The sequence below is a fragment of the Alosa pseudoharengus genome, unplaced genomic scaffold, assembly GCF_046254945.1.
Source record: "Alosa pseudoharengus isolate Yale_2024_CS ecotype anadromous, Long Island Sound unplaced genomic scaffold, YU_APseudo_1.1 YU_APseudo_1.1_scf_5, whole genome shotgun sequence".
Taxonomy (NCBI): domain Eukaryota; kingdom Metazoa; phylum Chordata; class Actinopteri; order Clupeiformes; family Clupeidae; genus Alosa; species Alosa pseudoharengus.
Window position 1 is genome coordinate 2,316,329 of NW_027468837.1, and position 25,828 is coordinate 2,342,156.

General features: G+C 39.3%; 1 protein-coding gene across 2 annotated transcripts in view; it reads right to left on the reverse strand.

Annotated features, from left to right (window-relative positions):
- pcbp4 (poly(rC) binding protein 4) overlaps positions 1-24,460 on the reverse strand; it is a 227,472-nt gene extending 203,012 nt beyond the window's left edge. For both annotated transcript variants that reach the window (XM_076267921.1, XM_076267920.1), the window contains exon 1: positions 24,324-24,460. The gene's annotated coding sequence lies outside the window, so the exon portion shown is untranslated. The remainder of the gene's footprint in view (positions 1-24,323) is intronic.
- Positions 24,461-25,828: the final 1,368 nt, after the last annotated feature.

Consider the following 25,828-nt stretch of genomic DNA (forward strand, 5'->3'; position numbering starts at 1 on the left):
ATTCTAAATGTGGTTTGTTACGTTCAATGCAGCCCATTACACACCCAGTGGAGGGCGATGTGGTATAGCATAATGAATGACTGAACTAGGCTTAAGGCTAACAAGAGTGAAATGTAATAGGTGCAGTGATGCCTCATGACTCAATACAAGTCAACAATCATAGCCAGAATTTTATTAAAAATAGACAAAAAGTCAAAGTCTGGTAAATTGTGATAGAAATACTGTAAATTTTGGCCTACTCATTAAAATCAATAGAGTCCACTATATTGCAACCCAAAGCCTAAAGACATGGCAAGATAAGCTACACAATCTTGTTTTTGCATTTCTGGCAAAGCAAAAGCAAAGATGGCATGCATCAGAAGAGGATGCTTTATGCTTCATGAAGAATCAAAAAGATTGGCGTGGCACTGCTCTAGATGTTTCGTTAAATCTTCGTAAAATTTTTGAATTTCCCCTTGGGGATCAGTAAAGTATCTATCTATCTATCTATCTAAAAACGGCTGGATGAACTGGAAAAAGGTAAAAATCAATTGTTTAACTCAAGGGTGTGAGTGTAATATCCCTTGGAATATCCCTTTAACCTCCATCATGTTTCCCTTGATGTTAACAAACACTTCAACCTGCGATGTGTCAATAAATGAGCAAATATTGGTATCATCACCTGTTCTCATTATGTGGCTTCCACAGCATGGAGTGTGCACTGCAGATTTAAACTAGTGCCCACAGAGAAGTACTAAAATGACTCACTGACAGATATAATGTAGGCCCAAATTCATTGCTTTAATTAATCTTGGTCTGCCCAAGAATAGTACTACAACACCTCATAGCACCCATTCCCTGTGTCAGAGCTGCAACCATCCAGAAAAATGTTAGATAGGTGGGAGAACAGGAGAGGAAAGAAAGAAAGACAAGTGATGAAGACTGTGGATAGGAAGGTGTCAGCTGCATAAGCAACACTGGCCCGGTATGTCTTTCTGATCTCTGAGAAGCTCTTCAGCTGTTATGGAGTGGACAGCTGTACATGCAACAACTCAACAATGAGTCAGGGGAAAACAGACTTGGTCCTTCCCTTTTCACCTCAAACATGACTCCAGCAACTTACTAATCATTGCATGAATTCATCACTTGTCATCTTTATTTTCTTTCTAGAATTTTGTAAGCATTGACGAATAGCTTCATATACTAAGGATCCAACTTTGTGTCACTCTGTGGACTAACAAACAAGGTAAGAAAATCAGGAGAACAACCCCCAGTGATAATGTAGGGTAAGTGCATCATTGTCTAATGAAAAACAAAGGAGAGAGTAATAAAATACCATGACAAGACCATGTTGCCTTGTACCCAATAAATAAATGAACAGCTGAATGAGGACATTTCTGTAGCTATTTCAGTCTAATTTAGTAGGAAACCAGCTTTAGCAATTTTTTTAGCATGGCTGGTAACTTTAACAAACTTGCATAGGCATGTTAATCTGTAGGCCTAACTTTAACTTTTTTTAGAGTGGTAGCCACCTGGAAGCTTGTTGTTTTTAGCATCAGCATTTTAACGCTTCATGGTTTATAAGAGAAAATCTCTATGGTTAAATGAATGGACTTTTGCATATACGGCTCAGTCTGAGCGAAATAACGGTCGTTGAAAACCTAGGCGTTCAGTTTGGTGAGTTAAAAGATATTTACTATTCTGTCACAAACTGTTGTCTGGTAAAAATTAAGATACCAAAATGAAGATACAAAAATGAAGTGGACTATATAGTGAGTCACTTGCCTGGTACAGCAAGCAGGGTGGTTGAGAGGTATCGATGATTACAGATAACTCTTTGCTCACTCCCCTTGACTTCTCATGTAACTTTACATTACAGCTATAGTGCCTAAAACATCTGATTTATACTATCCAACTGATTGTGGCTGCCAAACTCTTCTGGAATCGACAGTTAACTTTATTTAACTGCGTGATTGTTGTGAGAAAACTTATCCTTGCTTGGTAAAGCTAACTATGGTAAGCTCCTGCTCACCTTGTGACACATTTAGGAGAGAGCGCGAGAGACAGTTTGTAGTTTTAATGTTTTACGCTGGTAGCAAAGGTGTAGCAACAGTCATATTTTGGAGATATAGCAGATATAAAGTCCACACGGAGACAACATACAGTACACGTTGATTTTGTTGAAAGGAAACAAACGCGGGAACTCACGAGCAGTTAATCAACTATCGGGGGCATTATTCTTTTTATGATTCCTGAAACCCCATTCATGCTCTCATAGGGATTTTTTCTTATGAACCGGAACATGCAAAATGCTAATCGAACATGTATGACATTAGACATTACAGAATGTCACGGGTCGCTGAAATGTAGGTGCTATTTTTTGGGGGGGAGGGGAGGTGCTGTTGTTGTCATTTGCCTGCTTAAATATAGAAATAATAGAACAAATAATAGAAATAACAGAACAAATATAAAGCACATACATTTGGATTCCATATGCAGGACCTACAATGGCTCCCATTTAGAAGTGGCCACTTCATTCGTCCTTCCTGTGATTTACGCAGCTGCTTTTCGCCACGAGGTGGTAGCTTAGCATTGCCGGTAAACAGGGCAGCAGACTGCATTCAGAGGCGTTGTAACGGCAGTGTAATTGGCAATCCGCGGACCGGTGCCGGGTCATGAGCTGAACCCATAGACAGTAAAAGAAATGGACTCTGTCGTTTTCAATGGGAGGGCACAGACGCAAATTGAACGTTTTTTCAGTTGGCTTCCCATCGTACTGCGCAGACTCACACTTAACTCCGTGACATTAGCCATCAAACTGAATCTTGTAATTCGTATAGTGTCCCAGTGACGCCACTTCCATTTGCCTCCATGGGACCTACCTTTCAAAAAAATTTTGAATGCCAGTCTATGGCGAAAAAGAAATGATTTTCTGGTCCCGGTATGATGTTTGTCAATTTTAAAGACAATTTTTCATGTAAAGACATTTGCAGTTTGTTTCGTAACTATTGAATTACAACATTGTGAAAGATCGTACACATCATCATACACATCATACACATCACACACATCATATGTGAAATTCATGGCACAATTCAAACTGGACCAAAAAATAATTGTTATCTCTCCATTAACTCCCGTTCATATTTACTTGAAAGATAGGTCCCTTGTAGTGGAAGTAAAACGGAAGTCACTGGGACACTCTATTATAGATGGTTCACACAGAAATTCTTCTCACATTTCTTTCACCTTCAAAGTCATCAAAGTTAAACATTTGTTTGTGTATTATTATTAATACCATCCTCACAAGTGATATCAAGTCGTGTTAATGTTGAAACTACCAGACATGATCATCTTCAAACACAGTCATGGTAAAACAAAACAAAAAAGTTATAGCCTAATCTTCTTTCCACTTGTCCTACTGTCAATCCATCGAAAACCTCTGAAATGATTAACGTTAGTGCCGTTTTTTTTTATTAGGTTTACTTGCCTCTATGTAATGCTTTACCTTATATTGTAGGCTACATAGCTTTGTTCATGAGTTTCCGTGCTGGCTGGACTTAGCTTCTTATCCAAACAATGCGGTTATTTCCCTACTGTGCGACAGAAAGACGCAGGCATAATTGCATCAAATTACGTCAAAAGTTAGCTTCCCTACAACCGGACATGCTAACTATACTTCTTACGGGAACCCAACGTTACGTACGAGGTAGTTGAGCCTGTTTTGCCTTCTATTGTTAATGTAGATAATACAGAAGCTACAATGTCGGCACAGGATATATACTATATGAAGTTATAGGATTTGAAAAAAATTCTAAATGAATGGGTGTTCTATGGGGTTAGCAGAGAGTTGTAGCCTGACGTAGTCATACTCAATTCTAATCAGAATATGAGTCTGATACTGCTCCATTGGGACATAATTATGGGGCGTGTTTCAACCGATACAGGGGGGAGATGCCTCTGCACTCAATTGGATAGACCTAACCAATCAAAGCAACGAAATAGCTTACTGTGAGGTGTACTGTAGGAAGAAAACACACGAACCATCCTTCTTCTACACAAATGCCTTAACATTGTTTTCTGGTCTTTTGTAAAAGTTAGTGCCGTCAATAATTCCTAGCCTACAACACTCATTAGCGAAATCTAAGAGATACGTAGTAGGGTAGGCTATTAGAAAAAAACTGATCGCCTATATCCCCTCCGTTTTTAAAAATCTGTTGAACACTGATATGCTACAAACATAAACAGCTGGAAAAGGCTGTCGCAAATCCCTCGTACAGGTGGTCAATCAGAGATTTCAAACGAACGAGGGAACATGTCGCAATGCAACAGTGCTGTTTTTCCTTGATGAAAGTGAAACCACAAGTTTTCCCACATCTCAACTTTGGCCAAAGTTTTCAGAAATAATCATTTTCAGTGATAAAACCTCATTAAATAATATGCATTTTCCATATGGGGTCTTAAAAGCCATGTATCCTTCTAGCCACAGCGTTTTTATTTCAAACATGGCACCCGGAATGGCACCCAGGCTAAGAGAGTTGATAACCACAGCTCCATTGAACTTCCGGGAATTCGCCTGCCCCCTTGGCTGGACCTAGCTGGTCCACGAAAGAAAACCCCAAAAAACATGTGCTATACGAAGCAACTGCATAGGCTTTCTCTGTCTATGATCTATGGTCTATGATCTTCAAACTATGAGCCTCCTCGACGAGTAGATTGCTGGTCCACAGAGCCACGAATTTAGGCTAGATTATACCCAGTGCTTCTGTCTGTTAAAGGGACACCAGGCAACGTTTTCGTGTTAATTACTCATCTTTGTAAATCGGTATATGGTTAAATGACTTATTACAGGGCGAATGAAGACTCTCTCGCCCGCCCCTACTGCCTATAGGAAGAATATCCCGCTTGCAAGTTCAGTGTATCCTACCCGCCGACCGAAGCAGGATCAATTACATTCTCAGAGGCAGGCTACTAAACGCTAGCGATTGTTGCAAACGTGTGTATAATGGCAGAGCCGGCGAAAAAGCAGCGAAAACCCTTGACGGAAGATGCAAAGAAAAGGAAAAGAGCTTCAGACCGAGCGAAGGGGGAGTTTCGTAGAGAAAAAGCATCAGGCTTGCCTGGTGTCCTTTTAATTTGCGGCACAACTGAATGGTGTTATGGAACCCCGGCAGAGTCCTGCACGGGTTCGGGTACCCGCGGGTACCCGACGGGTGACCCGCACATTTTGATGAAACGGGTGAAAAATATTCTACTGTGTCGGATGCGGGTCGGACACGGGGGTGACACGGGTCGGAATTGGCCTTTCATAAACACACGTGCATATGTAACAATATTTTCTACAGTAACACATCCTAAATAATATGCCTGCAATTCAAGTTGATAAAAGCATTTGAAATGCACGTTTCGTACGTGCCTTCCCAAAACAGGCGCCTATAGGCTATTTCACTTTTAAAAATCACATGCGCGGGATCTGCCTGCAGTCTTTCAGAACAAAAGTGGCTGCACATTGATAAAAAAAACGCCTAAAGATGACTCTGTGTTGTCATGGTGGAGAGAGCATGCTCGTTTAATTCCCAATATTGCCTAGATTGTGAGATCTATTGACATCCCTGCAAGCGAGCGAGATTTCTCCTATGCGTGGGAAAAGGTATAGGCACATTTTCCCCATTCAATCTTGCACTCAAATAAACGGGATAGTGTCACACGTCTTATGCCTATTTCCATAAAGTTTCACAGGCTAATGCATAATCCGGTGTAGGTTATGACCGAATCATTCCTTCTTTTAATGTAGGCTAGCCTACTACTGCTGTTAATAAGTTGTGTGTGCAAGGCCGTGTTTGAATTCTAAATTAGGCATTTGCGTGGCGATAGCCTTGTAGACGCATCTGCTTGAAAAGTGGTAAAATGTTATCACTCGGGTGTTGAAAAGTAGCCAGGCTACCACAATACATCATGTAGGATATGCCTGTCAACTTCAGCTGAAGTTGGATCTGCAATGTTAATGGTTGTGTAATTAGTTCCTTAAACGTGTCTGTTTAACTCGGTACGGGTCGGGTGTCAGTTTTATTTAATGCGGGTCGGGTCGGGTACGGATTTTAACTAGCTCTGGTGTCGGAAAACGGGTCGGATGCGGTTTTAAACATGAAGGGTACGGGTGGGTGCGGATTTAAAAAATTGGACCCGTGCAGGACTCTGAACCCCGGACCAAAAGAAAAAAAAACGAAATGTTTCCCTGATCAATACATACTTCTTAATTCATAAAATATAGAGGCATAACATTAGGTGGTAGTGGTAGGCTGTGAGTGCTCATTCAATGTGTAGGCCGTCTGCGCAAGTGAAACTGACAAATTCGTGGGTAGCTAGAACTACTGTAAGCAACGATATTTAAAACAATGAATGAAGTGGATTCCTGTAATGTTGAATCATGAAAACAGCATAGTGATTGGATAGCCTATAAATCGTGACTTGTTGTAGGCCTAACAGTAGCTTACATCGTAGCAAATAGCCTATGGCGATGACATGACGCGTGATAACCTTACGTCACCTGCTTGCTCTGTTAAAGTATTTCTGCCCCTTCCAAACTGCGTTAAAATGGTGTATTTACCAGCCAGAATTTCTAAATTTTCCCAGGGGAGACACCCCTGAACCCCTGGTAATATGATCAGCACCACCTCTCACAAAATACTCAGAAATATGACCGGTTCTGGTAATGAAAAAGGTTGGGAACCCCACAGATACTAAAGATCACCTCGTTGAAGTCATACAGTAGACTAGCCTCGTGAGACCATCCTGATCTCGCGAGCTTCAGGGTTTCACTCGCAGATCAGTCTGGATACTTTCCGTTAAAGAAAATTTGGAGCAGTTCACCAAACGAACGTCCAATCAGCGTTGGCTTTGAGGCGGGTTGAGGTGTGACGCAACGAACAACATGACGGCATCCACAGAGAAGTTTTATTCAAATTAGAAAGTATTCCTGGGTAAACTGTGAAGCTATGAGTCTCAGCCATGCAGCTGGGAGGAATGAACGACACAGACATCCTCCACGGCTGATTCCAGTTCATAATGGAGGAATATACTTTCTTCAGAAGTGTAGGGCCTACCGTGAAAACTTGATGGGAATTGTCGTTGATTAGGTTCATAAATGGTAAGTTAAAACATCTTAACGTTTGTCACGTTACCTAACTTAATTGTATGTTAAACGGCATTAGAAGAATACTTTGTTCATCTAATTGGTTGATTTGGCCCGTCGATAACCAACAAAGGTGGTGATAGACAGATGGTTTATCCAATCAGCTAACCAGTATGTCCGCCCCTTCCCAAAAGTTCTTCAATGAAAAGTTCCCAGATGGATATGCGGAGCAAATCCATCTGGCGGAGTCAGGTTAACAGTAGACTAGGCTAAATCACAACCTACTTTTTTTATCAAGCTGGGGCCAGAGATGATGGCCTCTGGCGAACAGTTTAAGCCTACTCAAAATTAGTAAAACCAAATTTGGCGAAATCTCACAGTAATTTCATTAATTCCAATTGGAGGAAAGAAAAACACATGCAGTTTTCTTGTTTAATTAATTTGGTAGTCTTATAGCTAGGCTATAAGCCTAATGCAAAACCATTTTCTGATATTTTGTATAGATTGGCTATATGAAGATATCGATAGGCATAAACAGGGCACCCAATGCGTGAGAGACACGCATTTCAATCCGCATTTCAATCCATTTTTTTAGGCCAGAAGTGTCAAGTCATAGGTCTATTAATCGAGGGTTTCTCCCCTGGGATATCTACAAAAGGAGAGAGGAAAGAGCAGCAAGAGTAGGCTACAGAGTAGGCTACCCAACATATTGCAGATGCGCACCCCGAACAGCAGTCGTTTTGGATGCGTATAGCATACTTAATGTAAACATCTCAAAAAAATCGGGTGCACCCAAATAATGTGTTTATTAACCTTATTAACAATTAACCTTGTTCTTGCCCATCTGAAATAACTCCTCTAGCTTTGCTGCCTCCATTCTTTGTTTTTCTTGTTTACAAAAAAAAAACGTTTTATATCCATGATGGGCTTGAAGTCTTCAGTTGGTAAATTAGCTAATCATTGTTTGCTAGTAACCAGCAACAAGTACAAATTATGTAATTACTGCATGCATCCTGCGTGAACAAAATGTGTGCTTTCAAGTAGTGAGTAATTCTGCTGCATAAAGTTGAACTTAATTTGTTTTTACAGGAAGATATATGTAGTTAATGGGCTACAGCAGTGAAGAGTTGGCCAACTTGGAGTGAATATCCACAGGGGAAATTATCTCTCTACTTGTAGCTGAGTAGCCTGATGGTATGCACAGTGCATTACTGTACCGGAAGTCTTTGCACAAGAGATCAGAGTCAAGATTAAAATGAAATGCTGTCAAAAGAAAGTAGATTCTTACTGACTTTGAGGGATTGAATACATTTTGCACGTGGATGTTGGATGTATTAACTTTTTGTATAATCTCATTTATATTCTGAAATTCATTACAGTGTTTACTATACAATTTACTACACTAGTTGACATAATAACTTGTACTTGCCACTCTAGAACGACTTTGATGTTTAGATTGCAACTGTACATTATACTGTATATATTCAAACATTAAAACTATCTAACACTTAAGTAAGTCTGGGTACCCTGATAGAATGCATCTGTAATATTCTGTTATGTGCCAAAGACTGTTGGGCTGCGATTCAGCCTGAGGTTCATGCAGTGGTTGTAGATGAATAGGTCTACTCAGGCCAGATAACATTCCCCTATGAAGCAGGCATAGCCTTGTGAGTAAAAATACCTCTCCGTCCTCTTGCATGACAAAGAGATGAGTTGTGTCACCAGCACAGCGACCACATGATGTGCCCTGGCTTCACAAAGAACATGTGACTGTCTAGTCTGCGCTGTGTATTTGAGAGTGTTTCTGTGTGTGCAATAGCAACATTGATGTTATATACTATATTTATTTTATATTTTAACAATAAACATTACATTAGCATTCAAATGAACAGTTTAAGTCAAACACATTTAAAATCAATAGACTAATTCTAATAACAATAATACATAATACCAAGTCTTCATAACAACAATAATCATGAACATTTACAAACAATGACTGGATTCATGGCCTCCTGAAAATCCCACAACAATCGCTAGAATGGAGAACACTAGGTAAATCATTCCACCAGCAAGGAACCACAAACAACTTAGTTGTTGATTATGAACTATTAGTTTGGATGGAAAGCCAACACAGCAAACACTTATCAGAGGACTGCAGTGGTGAAAAGGGGAATAAACTGAATCATAGAACTATATGATTTGCACTGTGATTATCACTGAATGATAGAAAGTGCAGATCCATTAAGTGTCCTGTAGGCCTGATTGAAGGATTTAATTCAAGTTGCTATGCGAAGACAAAGTAGGGAACGTAATAGAGGAGTACTAAATACTACTGCTTTTGGAATCATCTGTAATAGTTTTACTACATTTGAAGGAACATTTCATTGCAATAGTCCAGTTTCAAAAGAACCTTGTGGCCTGTACAAGAAGTTGTGTAGCACATTATGTGAGAGAGGGTCTGATGTTCTGAATATTGTATGACAGAATGTTCACAAACATTAGGCATATTATCTTCTTAAAATAGCATTAATTTAAGTTAATATTTTATATAATTCAAATACAGGTCATATTCATAAATAAGAGACCACTGCAAATTTGAATATGACCATCAACTCATTCAAATGATACTCAGCAACCATAGGATGACAAAATGTGCAGTGGTCTCTCAATTTTTTTCCAGAGTTGTAAGTTGATGGGGTTTACCACAGTTCCTGACAGGCTATGAAAAGTATGACTATTAGTAATCGTATGACTGTGAAAAGTACTTGATGTTGTATTGGTGATTACTTATCTCATTGAGTGCCAAAAACGTAATATTATGTTTTTCCTTCCCATGCGTTGAGTGCCAAAAACATAATATTATGTTTTTAGCTTTTTTTTTAATTACGAAACTAGACACTGTAACACACCTTATATGTGATTTTGGGAACTCTGTGATGAATGGAAATGAAATATATGACGATCGAAAACTCATGAAAACGCACAATCTGGGGGTCGTTTCTAGAAAAGTTAGCAACGACGTTGCTCAACCACCGTGGTACGACGCAACTTGCGACCAAACAACGACACTGTTACACCTGTTTCCAGAAAGCATCGTACCTGTGTCGCAATTCGCTACCTCCGTCGTTCGAACACCGTAGTTCCAACAACGTTGTTGATGATGCAGCGATACATATCATTGGTGGAAACAGTGGCAACGAGTAATACCCCACCCCCTAGAAATGTTCTGTCACGGCCTATGTCGACATTTTTCTAATCTAAACCGAGTGATTAATGCTGGCATTGTCATTGCCACCAGCCAAAACCTAAACCTATTGCAAGCATATAAAACAGTTAACTTAAGAAGACCAATATGAGTCATTATTTGTGTTAAATATCTATGTTGGAAAAAATATATAGCCTGGACAAATGTCTGGGTATCCCATAGCTTGTCAACTGTCTCGTGGCTTAACGGGAGCGCGTCGGTGCACTGCGAGCTCAGCCCAAGTTCGCATCCTATCTCTTCTTTTCATCTCTGAGTAAGAGTAGGTCTACGAGACACAATAGGTTTTGACCATACATATTTATGTATAGTTACTCTACATCGAGAGACCATAGGTACAATACATCAGTCAAAAACAATTGAATCTACGTGTCACACTAGTTCACCTGCAGGTAGCGAGAAGCAAGAGGACAATCTCACACCATAAGAAAATCGAACCTACAACGTTGGGATAATAAGTCATCTACTTTAGCCACTACACCATTTAGCACTGCTGATGTAAGGGTCTGTGAAGATTATAATACTAAAAGCAAGGCAATACTTAAATTAACATAAATAGCAAGAATGACCCAAGTAGGGGAGTCAGTGTCTTAATCAAAATTAAGCTACAGGATAGATCAATCATTAAGTCACGAGATAAACATCCACTTCGCAAATTTTGGTTAGGCGGTTGTGATTTTTGGTTAGGCGCTCCGGACACCAACAGGAACTACCAAGGAACGACACAAGTGCGACTGCCTAGGGGCAGTAGTTCAAACGACCAAACTTTGCGTCCTTGTTTGCGATTGAGAGTTCGAACTACCCTTTCTAGAAACACCAAATCCAAGAACGATGGAGCGTACTACCAAGGTTGCGACGCAAGTTAGCAAACGATGCTTTCTAGAAACGACCCCCTGGACATTTTATCATAACTCGGTTGGGTCTATCACTAGGTGGCAGTCTTGCCAGGTCTCGCTGATCACTTCCCGGAAAGTTTACAGGCAACACTTCATATTTCATGAAAGACGTTATATCTCTATTTCTAGAAAAAAACAGCGATTTTGATGAAAACTAGCCACTGTTTAGCTTGGGATTTCTCAGGAACAGAGGCGTGTAGAAATACACGGTTTGCACCCACTGAGAGCATCAACAATGGTCTAGATTGCTGGCACTCTAGGACAAAGCTTCCGAAAACAGCTTGGCATTCAATGAGTTAAAAGGTGTATATTCTCACAATGGCCTGATGTGCTATTATGGAGCCTGTTCTGTTTGTGCCTCTGAGGAGGGGGAGAGAAACATGATTGTAGATTTCTGTGTTGTTAAAACACAGATCCTTGTTGACTGGGTGTGGTTGCAGAGTAAGATTCCCATCTGTTAACCTTTCCCTTTACCCCATTTGGTGACCTCCCTGTCTGGATATAGGTTGTGTGAATCTTTATATTGTCTCAACTCACTCCACTCCTTCATCTCCTCTTTCTAAACGATTGGGTGGAGAATGTGAGAATTGTAATAGAGAAGGGACAGATGGTGTAGAGAGGCAGCTGGAGCAGACAGCCTGAGCAGAGGAGGGACAGGGATCAATAGCTTTTAACAATCAGGAGGGTTATGGTTACTGGTTGCAGTTGCATCTTACAGGAAATCTTTGTCAGTCCTGAACAGCAAAAAGGTATACCACCTATTTAACACATGTTCTGTTTTGAAAAGTAAATATTTGAGAATCTCAGCTATTCAGACTATTGTGCTATTCATACAATTCTTCTGTAATCACGTATAATGTGACCTGTATATTTGTCTGATATTTGTATCCATACTGGGGGAGCTATGGTGCAAGCGGCTGCAGCGTCCATACTACATTTGGGTCCAAGTGCCCACGCAGACCCCCAGTCAATTCCCGTTCCTAGCCCATCTCCCCCACTCACTTCCCATCACTCTTCACTGTCCTATCTGAGGCAAAAAGTAAAACAAAATACTGTAAGAAAGAAAACATACCTATGAAATAATTTCATAATTCAGCACTAAAAGAAACCAATTATCCTAAAATCATACCCTATATTTGCCTGACCTGCAAATATTAGCCCTTTGGCACTGTTTATTCACGCTGGATGCTGCATGACGCAACATTCTATCTCCCACTGGTTGCTGCATAGCGCAACATTGAATCTCCCACTGGTTGCTGCGTAGCGCAGCATGCTTTTTATTTCATGTTTCTAGGTGCTACAGAGGCTTAGATATTACATTTTGGTAGACGTTGACAATTTTTAGTATTTTTTCATAAAACCCTCAGGAAATAAGGTTATTTAGTCTAGAATGCCATGTATATGGATAGGAAATACAGAGATGGGGGCATTGATTCTCGCAATTAGCAACTCCTGGCTCCAAACTCCAATATACTGGATCTAGTATTGTCATCTGATTTTCCTGTCTCACATCTTAATATTGCTGTGTCAGACCATTTCTTGGTAGAATTTGGTTGTATATGGTCCTGCCCACACCCTTCTCTCCCTTCCTACCCATCTATAAACTCAGCTACAGCTTCACATTTCTTTAACTCATATCTCTGAAGCCCTATCCACCTGCACTGACACTCTTGAGCTAGTTAATCTTTTCAACTCAGCCTGTGGCACTTTGAACACTATAGCCCCTCTTAAACTAAAACGTCTAAATGACTCCTTGGCTGAATGATTCCACCCACACCCTACGTGAAGCTTGTAGGCAGACGGAATGAAAATGGAAAAAAGACAAATTGCAGGTTTCATACAAAATCTTACAAGACCATTTAAAAATCTACCAACTTTCTGTAAAGGTGGCTAGGGCAGATTACTTTGCAAAAGTAATAAACAATGATGTGTCAAAGAGGTGTCAAAAAAGTGACATCCTCCCAGCTGTCTGAGGTCATCTCACATATTATATATACATATATCCCACCTATTGCCCCTCAAATGCTGTTCCATCACGCCTTTTGTCTGTAATCTGTCCCCTTATCTTAGCCATTCTAAATAGCTCTCTAGCAAATGGTGTTGTCCCTCCCAGTTTTAGACATGCTACCATCCATGATCCAGTGACCATAAGAATTACAGACCTATCTCCTATAAGACCTATAAGTTACCATTCATGTCTAAGATCCTGGAAAAAGTTGTTTTCTCACAGCTCTCATCATACCTGAACAATTTTAATATTTTTGACACATTTCAGTCTGGTTTTAGATCTTTGTACAGCACTGAATCTTCCTTGTTGAAAGTACATAACGACATTTTGCTGTGCACTGACTCTGGTTCATGTGCCATTTTAGTCTTACTTTATCTTAGTGCTTCCTTTGATACAATTGACCACCTCCTTTTAAAACGCCTGGAGAACAGAGTTGGCCTACAGGGCGCAATTATAAAATTGTTTACCTCCTATCTTAAAGACCAAACTTTCTCTGTCAAATTAGGGAACTGCATCAAATGTGGCGTTTCACATGGTTTGATCTTTTATTCTCTCTATACATGCTACCCCTTGATTCAATCCTTGAAAAATACCACATTCAAAGTCATTGCTATGCGGATGATGCACAGTTATACCTACCAGCTACGTCAGATAATACCTGCTCACTTACAAACCCAGTGTTTCCCATACGTTGACTAATCTGTGGCGGGGCGATATGAAATCAAAACCGGCCGCCACACATTAATCTTCTATGTTGTAGGCTACTATTTAAATTAAAGATAAGATAAAATACTTTCATTGAGCTGTGCTTTTTAGGCACACAGCCTTTCCTTGCCCCGCCCCGCCCTCTCTCGTAACGAGCCCGCTGCCCCTACTCTGCATGTGCATTTAAGGGAAGAGGAGAGATAGACTTCTCTGCATAGTCTGTCTGCCTCTTCACCCCCTCCATGTTTGGATACTGTCTGTCCACTAGCCACTTTTACCACTGTCTTTCTGCCTCACTGTTTGCGTGCTATATTAGCACATTAGCACATATGCATAACCCCTCCCTCCTGGATACTGTTTTTAGAATTGATTTAGATTAAGTGTTAGTATAATTTGTATTTTAGTATATTTAGCATATTCTTTATCTTCTACTGTCCTTATTGCTTAGTTGTGTTTTTATATTATATACTTTAATTACTCTTTCTGCTGTTAAAGAATGTGTTTGTGTTGTCTGTATGCTGCTGAGACCTTGAATTTCCCCTGGGGATCAATAAAGTATCTATCTAACAAAAAAGTAATGATTGTTGAACGATTGTTGTTGCCATATAGAAGCTTTGCATAGAAGATGACGGGCTAAATTGCTACTAAATCCGCTTAGCATCGTGACAAATTTTGTTTTGTTCAAAACTGCTGCATTAAAGTTAAAGCAACACCAAAGAGTTTTTTATACCTTAAAATAATGTTTCCAAAATCGTTTCAGTCGTTCATCAACTTGTAACAGGGTGAACGGCACTTCTGCATTTGCTTCGCGGCCCTCTATCGGCTATAACCGCACTATATAAGTTTCCCAGATCGGGTAGCGGATCTGTAGTTCAATGGAATGAGACATAAGAAACTACAAATTTGACTTGCATCTGATGTCGCAATACATCGTAGGCTACTTTTTTTTATAAATCGTGCAACATATTCTACCTTGTCTGTGGACATCGTTATTTGCAAAGCCGGTGCTGGATAAACAAATAGCATGCGTGCGACAGAGGGAAAGTTCTTTGGTGTTGCTTTAACTGCTAAGTCTTATCACAACATAGTACATTGAGGAGACTAAACTAAGTTAAGTTATGCAATCAAGCAGTATCTCAAAGCTAACGTTAGAATACTGTTTGGATGCAAGTTTAGCATGCTTACTTACAGCTGCTTGTCAATTTCGTTACTCATGCAGGGCTCATTTTATTGACTCTGACACTGAATATTTGCAAAATCCCGATGTAAATGGAAAAGTGTTTTCCAAGACTCAAAAGTGCTTGTCCCAATGAGAAGTACCAACCTTTATTTTAACTAACTACATAGAAAACGTTATGAATTGCATCACAATTGCAACACATCAGCAGCCTTTTAACGGTGTTACCCTCACGAACGTCTTAAAGTGACAGGCACTCAATTAGACCTATACAATACCAAGACAATCTTAAGACCCCCCCCGCCATAAATTTAATCAAATTATGTGGGAAACACTGAAACCTGTTGAACTATCTGGATGACATTAAATCATGGATGGCAAATAAATTCTCCAACTAAATGACAACAAAACTGAAGTTATAATTATTTGGCTCTTCTAGTTCTGTTAGTAGTGCTTTTATCAACTCAGAACCATAGTAAAACGTTTTTTTTTTATCTCATAACAATCTGGAAACTGTCAGCTCTGGAACAGTCTTCCCACTCACATCAAGTCATGCCCAACTATTGGCAGTTTTAAATCCAATTTAAAGACCTACCTTTTTACCCTTGCTTTCAGCTCAGGCTGATGTCCCATATCGGTCCTTCTCAAGGTACACTCTTCACCTTCTCATTTCTATTTTCTGTTTTTATCTGTTTATTTTTTAGTTTAGATAATTTCATTAGGGCCCGAGCACCGACGGTGCGCGAGGCCGGGACGGCCCAACAGGAAGTGAGGTATTTGGGATTTTGTGCGGACTAAAATGTGATGAATTGTGATGCCAAAAGAGGTGCTTCCCATCGCTGAAAACACGTGAAAATGACACACACATCAAGAGGTACCGTGAATACACAAGGGAAAAGCCTTGGCACCGGGCGTTGCCCAGGAACTCCATAGCGCCCCCTTATGTCACTGTGACTTGTGGTTGGCATATAGTTTTAGATACACACACCAAATTTGGTGGGTGTATGTAACTCCCAAAAACAATCAACTTTTGTATTAACATGCCATTAGCCACGCCCACAGGAAGTGAGGTAATTGAGATTTTGTTCGTTGTGGACATGATCAATTTTAACATACTCCTCCTAGACGGTTGATCCGATTCATGTCAAAGTTGGTATACATGACGCTGAGATGTTCCTGGTTATAAATTGTAAAGCTTTTTTTGATATGTTGTAATTTGACGAAATGGCGAAATTATTAATTTTAATACCCTTCCACATAAACAATAAATGTGTCATAATTCACCATGCATGGCTTGAAATGTTTTATATTTCACAGGTCATTGAAGACCACGTTAATGATAATAATCACATGCCCATAATGCATGTTTGGCATAGCGCCACCAACTGGCAACAGAAAGAATGACAATTACACTGATGTCACATGATCAATTTTAACATACTGCTCCTAGACGGTTTGTCAGATTCATGTGAAATTTGGCAAACATTATGCCAAGATGTCGCTGATGTTAAATTGTGAAGGGATTTTTGATATGTTATATATTTCATATGATTTTAATATCTCACCACATAAAGAGGAAATGTGTCATAAATCACAGTGCATTGAATGAATGGTCTGAAACTTCTCAGGTTAATAGATATCATGATTATGATGATATCCAGACACCCAATGGGCCTGCCTGGCATAGCGCCACCACCTGGCCAAGCAGGAAATGTGCCAGAAATGGACAATGCCTTAAGTGATTGATCTGAAACTTCATAAAATATTGGATATCATTATTGTGATGATATTCACATGCATAATTCACAGGCCTAGCATAGCGCCACCATCTGGCCAAGCCGGAAATGTGCCAGAAATGCTCTATGCTTTGAATAAATGGTCTGAAACTTCTCAGGTTAATAGATATTATGATTATGATGATATCTAGACACCCAATGGGCCTGCCTGGAATAGCGCCACCACCTGGTCAAGCAGGAAATGTGCCAGAAATGGACAATGCCTTAAGTGATTGATATGAAAGTTTACACAAATTTTGGATATCATGATTGTGATGATATTCACATGTCTAATTTCCATGTCTAACATAGCGCCACCATCTGGCCAACCAAAAAGTGTATCAGAAATGTTCTTTGCTTAAAATGAATGGTCTGAAATTTCTCAGGTTAATATTATGATTATGATGACACCCAATGTGCCTGCCTTGCATTGCGTCCCCACCTGGTCAAGCAAGTACATGTGGCAGAAAATAAAATACAAAAACAAATAGCACACGCATCAAATATGTACATTTCACAAATGCACCACGTCGGTGCTTTGTTGGATTCCGACATGTCACGGGTTGCGGCCCGCAGGTGCTCGGGCCCGCCATTGCCACTTACGGCTATATTTTAGTTTATTATCACTTTTTATTTCATGTTATTTCATATTTCATCTTTTAGTCTTTAGTATTTTATTCACTAGTTTTGTTATTACTTATTTAATTAACTTTTACATTTGTATCCATAAGTATTTCATTTTTTATTCCATCTTTATTTCATGTTTTAGTATGTAGTATTCTTTTTATTTACTATTTTAGTTCCTATTTAACTTTTCTTTTATCTAATATTTTATGAATTATATGTTTTTTTTTATCTCTTTTGATCTTTGTCCCTAGTCTGGCTATCACCAGACCAAGCTCAGTCTTTTCAGATTGAACATAGGTCTGGGGAGTCTGCTATGTATTTTCTACTGCACAACAGGCATGGTCAACCAGCATAGTTCAAATGATGTACGTAATTGGTTAGACATTCAACAATCAGACCAACAATCCGGGTGACATACGTTTGCAGAGTGGCGCGAAAACTCCTGTCAGGAAACATGTCAACAAACATGTTGGTGGTTTGTTGCATTGATCAGCGGTCTACAGAAGCAGCAATGGCATCGAGCGATTTTTGCAGGTTGTGCAAAAAAAAAACATGAAAGTGAGTGGTATTTACACCCCCTCGATCGATTTGTTTGCTAACCTAAAGAACACATTGAGCATCATCGAGAGGTTAAAAGGAATTGGATTGACAGTCGTGAGAGAGACTTTGCCGTCGCTTCTCTATCGTCATTGTGTTAAACCCGCCAATAGCATGCCAGGTGGATAAGCCAGTTTGTGATTGGTCCCCGCAAAATTAACGGAATGGAACGGAATTATCGGAAGCAGGAGAGAAAGATGTACAGGTTTCCAGTCTGAGCTGCAGGGCGAAATCAAATCGCTGGCAGATCGGGCTGGGTTTACCGAGTCTACTTTGTTCCTACCTGGACCATTTTTTATATTGTCAACTCCTAACTGCCTCAACTGTAAAGCACTTTGAGTCAACTGCTGTTGTTTTAAATTGTGCTATATAAATAAAATGACTTGACTTAGCTTGACTTGCTTACTTGTTATATTATAATAATTATGCATTCATCTATCTGATTTAATCAATTGAATCATCCTATTTAATATTATTGAAATACATCAAAATAATTTAATTTCAAATTCAAAAACAGTTTCTAGGCCTGCCCTTTCTAATATATGTAGGCCTACATCTTCCCCTGAAAGACTATAGTTTTCAGCCAACTTCATGACAATATTGTTAGATCATTGTTAACAACTGAGAAATAACACTTCAGGCTTCTAAGTTCTAAGATGATTTGAAAATTATGCTTTTGGACTGAATAATAGCACCATGTTGGTGCCACTAAAGAAGTAGGCTCCTCAACCACAAATCAGACAAATGTTCATGAGAGCCTCAGCTTACCCTGGTTGGAGTCAATATGACAGACAGAAATGGCCTGCTCCTTTGTGCAAACAAACACATACATTTCTTAGACAACATGTAAGACGCAGCCATTGTGAGATAAAAACGGAAGGGAGATAGAGCAAGAAAAATAAAGAGGGGAGGGAAAGAGAGAGACAGGGAGAGAGCACTTCATTCCAAAAATAGCAAAAGCCTTGTTAAATATTTCAGGCACTCAGCAAGCAGCAGAAGGGAAAAAACTCTAATGCCACAAACAAAAAGAAGATGCCAACAGCAAACCATCAGGCACAACCTGAATTAGCATCATAAATATACAGTCTTCAAATTTACCAAAGTACCAAATATACACACACACACAAATATTATATTATATGTATTGTGGGTCTCATAGATGAAAACATAGAGTTCACTAATTTAAACCAAAATCATAGTTATATGTGGAATTGAGCAGAATTTGACCCCTTTGAGAAAAATACATTTGACAGTGTTGCGTATGTGAGTATAGGCTTTATCAGATGCTTGTATTCAAAGCAACATGAACTCACACCTTTGGTATCAAATTATGTTCCGACCGCTTGCTTAGCAGTAGCAGGGGATCACCAACAGTAAACAGTGGATCAGACATTGAAATAAAGAGTGCCCTTAATTGTTTTATTAGTGACTCAAATATAGATAGTTATTAATGATTTGCTTTAACTGGCAGGGTTATGAGTAGGCTATACTGTGGGCGATGTTGCAATGTAGCCTCTCAAAACATTCATTTAAATTTTGTGAAAATCTCTGATAAGGATATATCATATCATATCATATCATAATTTTAGTTTGGTTGGCATACCTTGCTAAAATATGTTTGGCATGGTTTAAAAAGTCAATATTGCAAATGTAGGCCTAGCCTCTCTTAAAATGTTCATTACATTTTTGGAAAACCTCTGATGTGGAGGCAGATATAATGCTCATTTATGAAATTGTCAAATTTGTACCCTACATTGGCTAAAATTACCTGTGCTTTGCCCATGTCCTGCGTACCAGCAGAGAATGGGTTCGATCATCTTGGAGAGGAGAGTGATGCGGCTTAGGTGCATTGCAAGCTGCAAAGATACTATCAACACTGACAAAATCCCCCTGTCTTGATGTATAGGGGATGTCTATGTCTGAAAGAGTAGCAGGAGCTGTAACAGTACAGCTGAATCCCTAAGAGTATAGAGAATAGTCTGGTGTGGCATACAGAGAACTTAGCTGTGAAGTATACTAAACAAAAAATCACTTTTGTTTTCACACCAAATCTGTGAGCATCGCCTTCACCAAGATAATCCATTCACCTGACACGTGTGACATATCGAAAGATGCTGATTAAAAAGCATCTAAAATGTGCAGATTTATCACAAAACACAATGCCACTGATGTCACCAGTTTTGAGGGAGAATGAAACTGGCTTGCAGATTTCAGGGATAATCACCATAGTGGTTGCCTGAACAGAATACAGGTGAAGTTCTCACTAATTCTTTACCATATTTGTGAACAAATACCAGTAAATAATTACTGCATCATTAATGCATCTTGACATGAGCTTCGAGAAAAGGTGTCACTCACTCACATGCATAAAGAGATAAAGAGGACAAGTGACACAAACTGAGATGGGGAATGGGCAAGAGGTGGTCTTGCAAGAGAAGCGACACCATTATCAGTCAGTAAGCCAAAAAGAGGGTATTGTGAGGGGAAGTAAGAGAAAATAAACAGTATTGATTTTACATCAGGATAGAGCTTATGTTCCTACTAAAGGACTACTGGGCCACCCTGGCATATTTTTCAAGTACGATGCCGTGTTATAGGCATCATCATCAAGGCCCTTCCCATTTTTTTTCTTGCTGGCTGATTCTCGTTCCTGAAAAGCAACTCCCTCACTTTCTTGTTATATCTGTGGGGTCATATCAAGATATTGAATTCTCTCCTGATTCTTTCACTTGCTCTCTCCTCGCTCGGTTTTCCATGAGCTGTTTTTCTGGTAGGTGGCGTGAAAACAGAGGATACGTTTCTCTCTGTCCATTTCCCAGCATGCCATGTTGGCTTCAGCTTTTGCTGATCTTTATGCCAAGGATGCAGTGCTGGTGATACAAAGCTAGCCCTTGTGAGGAGTGAGAATGAGAGCAGAGGACTTTGCACAGTAGCAGCTCTGTCAACACATGAATCCAAATGCATGGATGAATGTGTATGCCCCCACGAAAACCCCTACTCCTGTCTGCCTAACATTCTTTGTATGTACAACTATGGCCTTTTATTTTGTTGTCCCAGAAGCCAAAGTGTGCTTTGCCCCAAAATGCCAGATGAAATCTACTTAGTGGGACTACCATTAATGTTCATTCTATGTAATAAAAGACAGAGGGAAAATGCAAAGAAATGCATACTGTTCAGTTGTATGCAAAGTTTGTGCAGTTCCCAGCTAACCCTATAAAGCTGAAATGTGAATACCTTATGAAAAAGGTTTTCTACTAAGGTGCGCTGTGAATAAATAAGATAAAATGTTAGAGAATTTAACACAGAAGAACTTGTGAAAAAAGGTGAACCATAGAACTCTTCAGACTTCCACTGACATACATACTAAAGGACATTGTGCACCCACACATGCACTTGTATGTAACCAACTTCTTTACCTTTGAGGGGTGTTTTCTTTTATGTTAGGCTATTTGTGTGTTTTAATTATGTCAGTTCAGAGATGCTTGTAATCCGGCAGAAACTCGATGTCAGTACATAACAGTTATTCTGATTGTTTCCCAATAAACAGTGTCTTAGCTTTCCAAAGAGGTCAATCATTTGATTATAGGCAAACTAGGTGGGAACAGTAGCCTTTGAAGCAGGCACTGTGCAATGGCAGGCACCTATGTACTAATCACAAAGTCAAGCATATTTATTTTCAAATCTCGAAAATATATTTACAAAGACACGTTTATTTATATAAATGTGTTTATTTGTATGTCACATTTTATATTAGCATTTTGTATTTGGATATTTATAAATGTATGTATATATATCCTTTTATATATATTTAACCCTTAGAACCCGATTGACGCAAAGTGCGTCAAAAAACACACCCTTTCTTCTCTGTTACATTGCTCCGGAAATGTTCATCGCAGCGAGATGAAACCTTTATTGCATGACAGAGCAGAAGTGGGGCTTTCCAAAGAGACTACACACTTGTCTGTACGATCAAGTATGAAAATTAAAAAAAATCATGAAATTAAATCAAATTGCATCATATTTACAGTATATGCTTCTCTGTGTTCACCTGCGCACCCATTACTCTCGTTTGAATTACTCGCGAAAGAGGAGACACAGGATACCAAGTACATCATTCTGGGTTATTAAACAGACGAAGTGACAGCAAAATAATAACTTCATATAGCTGGGCTTACCCCACGTTTTTGTCTGTTCTTGTGGCAAAGCATGTTTATAATCCAACGCTATTGTGTGTTTCTCTATAACAAAGCATGTTCATAATCCGGTTTTAAGATCCTAGCAAATTCCTGCATGGCATCCAATTCAAGGCTCACATTGCATCCCAATTTGTTCAACAAAGAAACACCTTTTTTGCCTTTACTTTGTTCATGGCAATCCAGTAAAAAGTTGAGAATCATTATGAGTGCATAGGCACGCAGGCTAACACGCAACCTCGGGTCAAGTCAGGTCAGATCAGTTCGAGTCACAGATATGGAGCACAGAAAGGTAATTTTTCATCATTAAATAAAAAATGGCATTTATTTCCGTAAATCACACACCACATATTTCTGTAAATTGCTCAGCCCCAGAGTATCCCTCCAACATGGCAATTGTATTGCCCGATTCAGGACAGTCTGCCCTACACACACATGAAATGCATGTAGAGCTATGAGCTTGCTGTGGTGAGATACATGTTGAAATATAAGATTTTTTATAATACGCTTTTTATATTTGAATTCTTTAAAAATCTAAATAAAATCAATGCTAGTACTAATGCATGGAATGACTCAGACTCTGCTGAAAAAAATAATATATAATATGTGTGTGTGGCACTTACAATGACCAGAATAAATCCTTATGAATAAAGGTAGTGAAAATGCCCTTAAAACAGCTTAGGGTTCTAAGGGTTAAATCATTTTGAGACAATCCTCACTCCATAGATCAGTGGTGGTAGATCGGTTGCCTTATGGTCTACGGTTCTGCAGTCGGACCCTTCTCAAATAAAAAGTAAAAGCAGATATAGCCATAGCCTGCATTATGTTCATGAGCAATAGCCATCAGGCAAAGCACAACATTGATGCTTACAATTATTTGTTTTTCTGAATTAAGTAAGTAATTCAGAAAAAAACATGCCCTCTGTTTTTTCTGAATCAGCAAGACAATTAACTCATTAACTTATTAATTAAAATAACTGAGAAGTGTATGGCATGACTCCCTTTAATATGGCCTCACACTCCACACTTAAAATATTGGATCACACTCCACACTGGAGAGAACTATAAAATGAACTAAAAAATGCACATCAGATGTTGATCAAATGTCACAGCCAATCAAGGAGAAAACCCAGGTAAAGTGCCACAAGATTCTAAAGATGTGTAATCAATACATAGGAGCTAACAAAGCCTAGGTCAAATGGCTATTAAAGATAGGATTTCTGTGATAGAGACAGAACACATTGAGTCTTTTGCTGATAGTGGCATCTTCAGACATCTTCAAATCACGATGGGACGTAGCCTAACTGTTAGGCCTACTAACTTTCCTGTAGGCTTTATTATGATAACAACAAACATGCATTTACCAATGAGTCTTATTCATGCACATTTGTTCAAAATCACGGGTAATGGGCGCACATATGCACGATTAGGCCTATATGCTACATAAGGAGTCGACAAATTGACTGTTGAAAAATGTCCTGTGACTGAAATTCTATACGCAATTGATATGGACACTGTCGCGGTCTTTATAGCAGTTTACCGAATTTGTGAAGAAATTTGCTTAGGCTAATTGACACGGATTTCCTAGGACTTGTTTAACCCTACCCGTGGCCCTTCACTGCCGTATAGGCGTTTTCATTCGTTACCCATAAATGGATACAGGGTGTTTAAAATATTATGAGAATAGCCTATTACTTATTCGTGCTTGTTCCGTTTCTGTAGGCTACGATTATTTGAATCATGGTAATTAAGTTCTGGCTTGTGTGGCTTTGCTGAGCATCCTCCATGTCATTAGCCTATTTCACTGGACACTGCCTATAGCCTGTCTGTAAACCCAGATGATCAGTAGCATGACAGGCATTGAAGCCTATGACTACATCACTCGCCACTCTCGAGACGGCTATAGCCTAAGATTAAAGAGAAGAGAAATAAGTCATTGAATTATGGATTAATGATAAACTCTTAGGCCTACCTTATTATCGCTGTCTTGAATGGCACACTCTTAACATACACGTCCGTATTATAATAACATATCCTCAGCTGATTGCATCATTGTCCATGCAAACCTTGTACTGTAGCAAAAAAACGATTTCAGTGTAATAACAAGCCGAGTGGATAAGGCAGCGCCTGAGCGAGGAGGGGGAGGGAGGCAGAGGAGGCAGAAAGGGATGCAGACGTAGGACTACCTCTTTTCACTGTCTATGAGCTCCATCCGATTGCAAGAGGCTAAGGAAAAACAATGCACTGTGGGTAAGGGCATTTTGACAGCTCACTGCGACCTGGCCATGGTTAGCAGATGTGGTAAAATGTATCCTGATATTGCCAAGGTTGCGCGTCTTTTAGCGCTTTAGTCTCACCACCTCAACTACATGCACATCAAACCAGTTTGGTTAGTATGGTTAGCCTATTGCAAATGTCGTCACCGCTATGTGTTCCTGTTGCCTAGCCAATCTTGACAAGTCATTTTCTAAAATTAGCCTATGGCTCACTAAAAGTAGATTTTGGATAGTCAACCTAACACCACCCACTAGTAAGCCTGCGTGGTCATAGGCTATATTGTGACAAATTGCATTGTGATATATTAATGTTATGCAGTATATCCAACAGACTACAGAAAGAGAGAACTGAAATAAAAAATAGGCACATTGTGCATAACTATGGTAACAAGTCACATGCAGTTAGATACATCAATATGCCACATTGGTAAGTTTGCTGGTTGAAAAAGTTTAGCCTATCGATATTTACAGGACAATGAAATGCTACATGCAGACTGAGCGGGTGCATTTAAATACAGATTTGTCACCCTCTAGTGGTATCTCAGCGCACATAAAAGGACATAGGCTATATGACCTATTATTAAACTGAAGTAAGTCCATGCCTGTGCAATAATGATTCAAAATTTATATTTTGACTATTGAAAATATAGGCCTCAAAGTAGGACTAAACAAAATACAAAAGTGAATACACCTGTGATCACTAAAGTTAGAAAACCTGTAGTCACTGAAACAAAAATGTGATTTAGATAGATAGATAGATAGATAGATAGATAGATAGATAGATACTTTATTGATCCCCAAGGGGATTTCTGGCCTTATTGCATGAACATGTTTATAAAATGACCAAGGTCTTACTGATTGTTACTTAGCATCTCTTACTGAGATGCTATAGTGTGGGCCCTAAATATTGCTGAAAGGTTTGCTAGAACTAGGCTACTAGATCAGGTCAGTTAGTGGTGCCCAGAGTTAAAACCAAGGAAAGCGGAATAGTATTTAGCCAATATGGTGACATCAGACCTGCCCAACCTGATTTAAAAACAAATAAAAAAACATAGGGCTATATGTAACTTTATGAAGTAACTGTTTTCTAGCTATAGGCCAAAGGTAGGAAATTATGTCTAGTGCTTCACTGGATATATTGTGATGTGAAGGCTGCATTGCTACCAGATTCTTTGGACACATGGGGGCATTGGAAGTGACA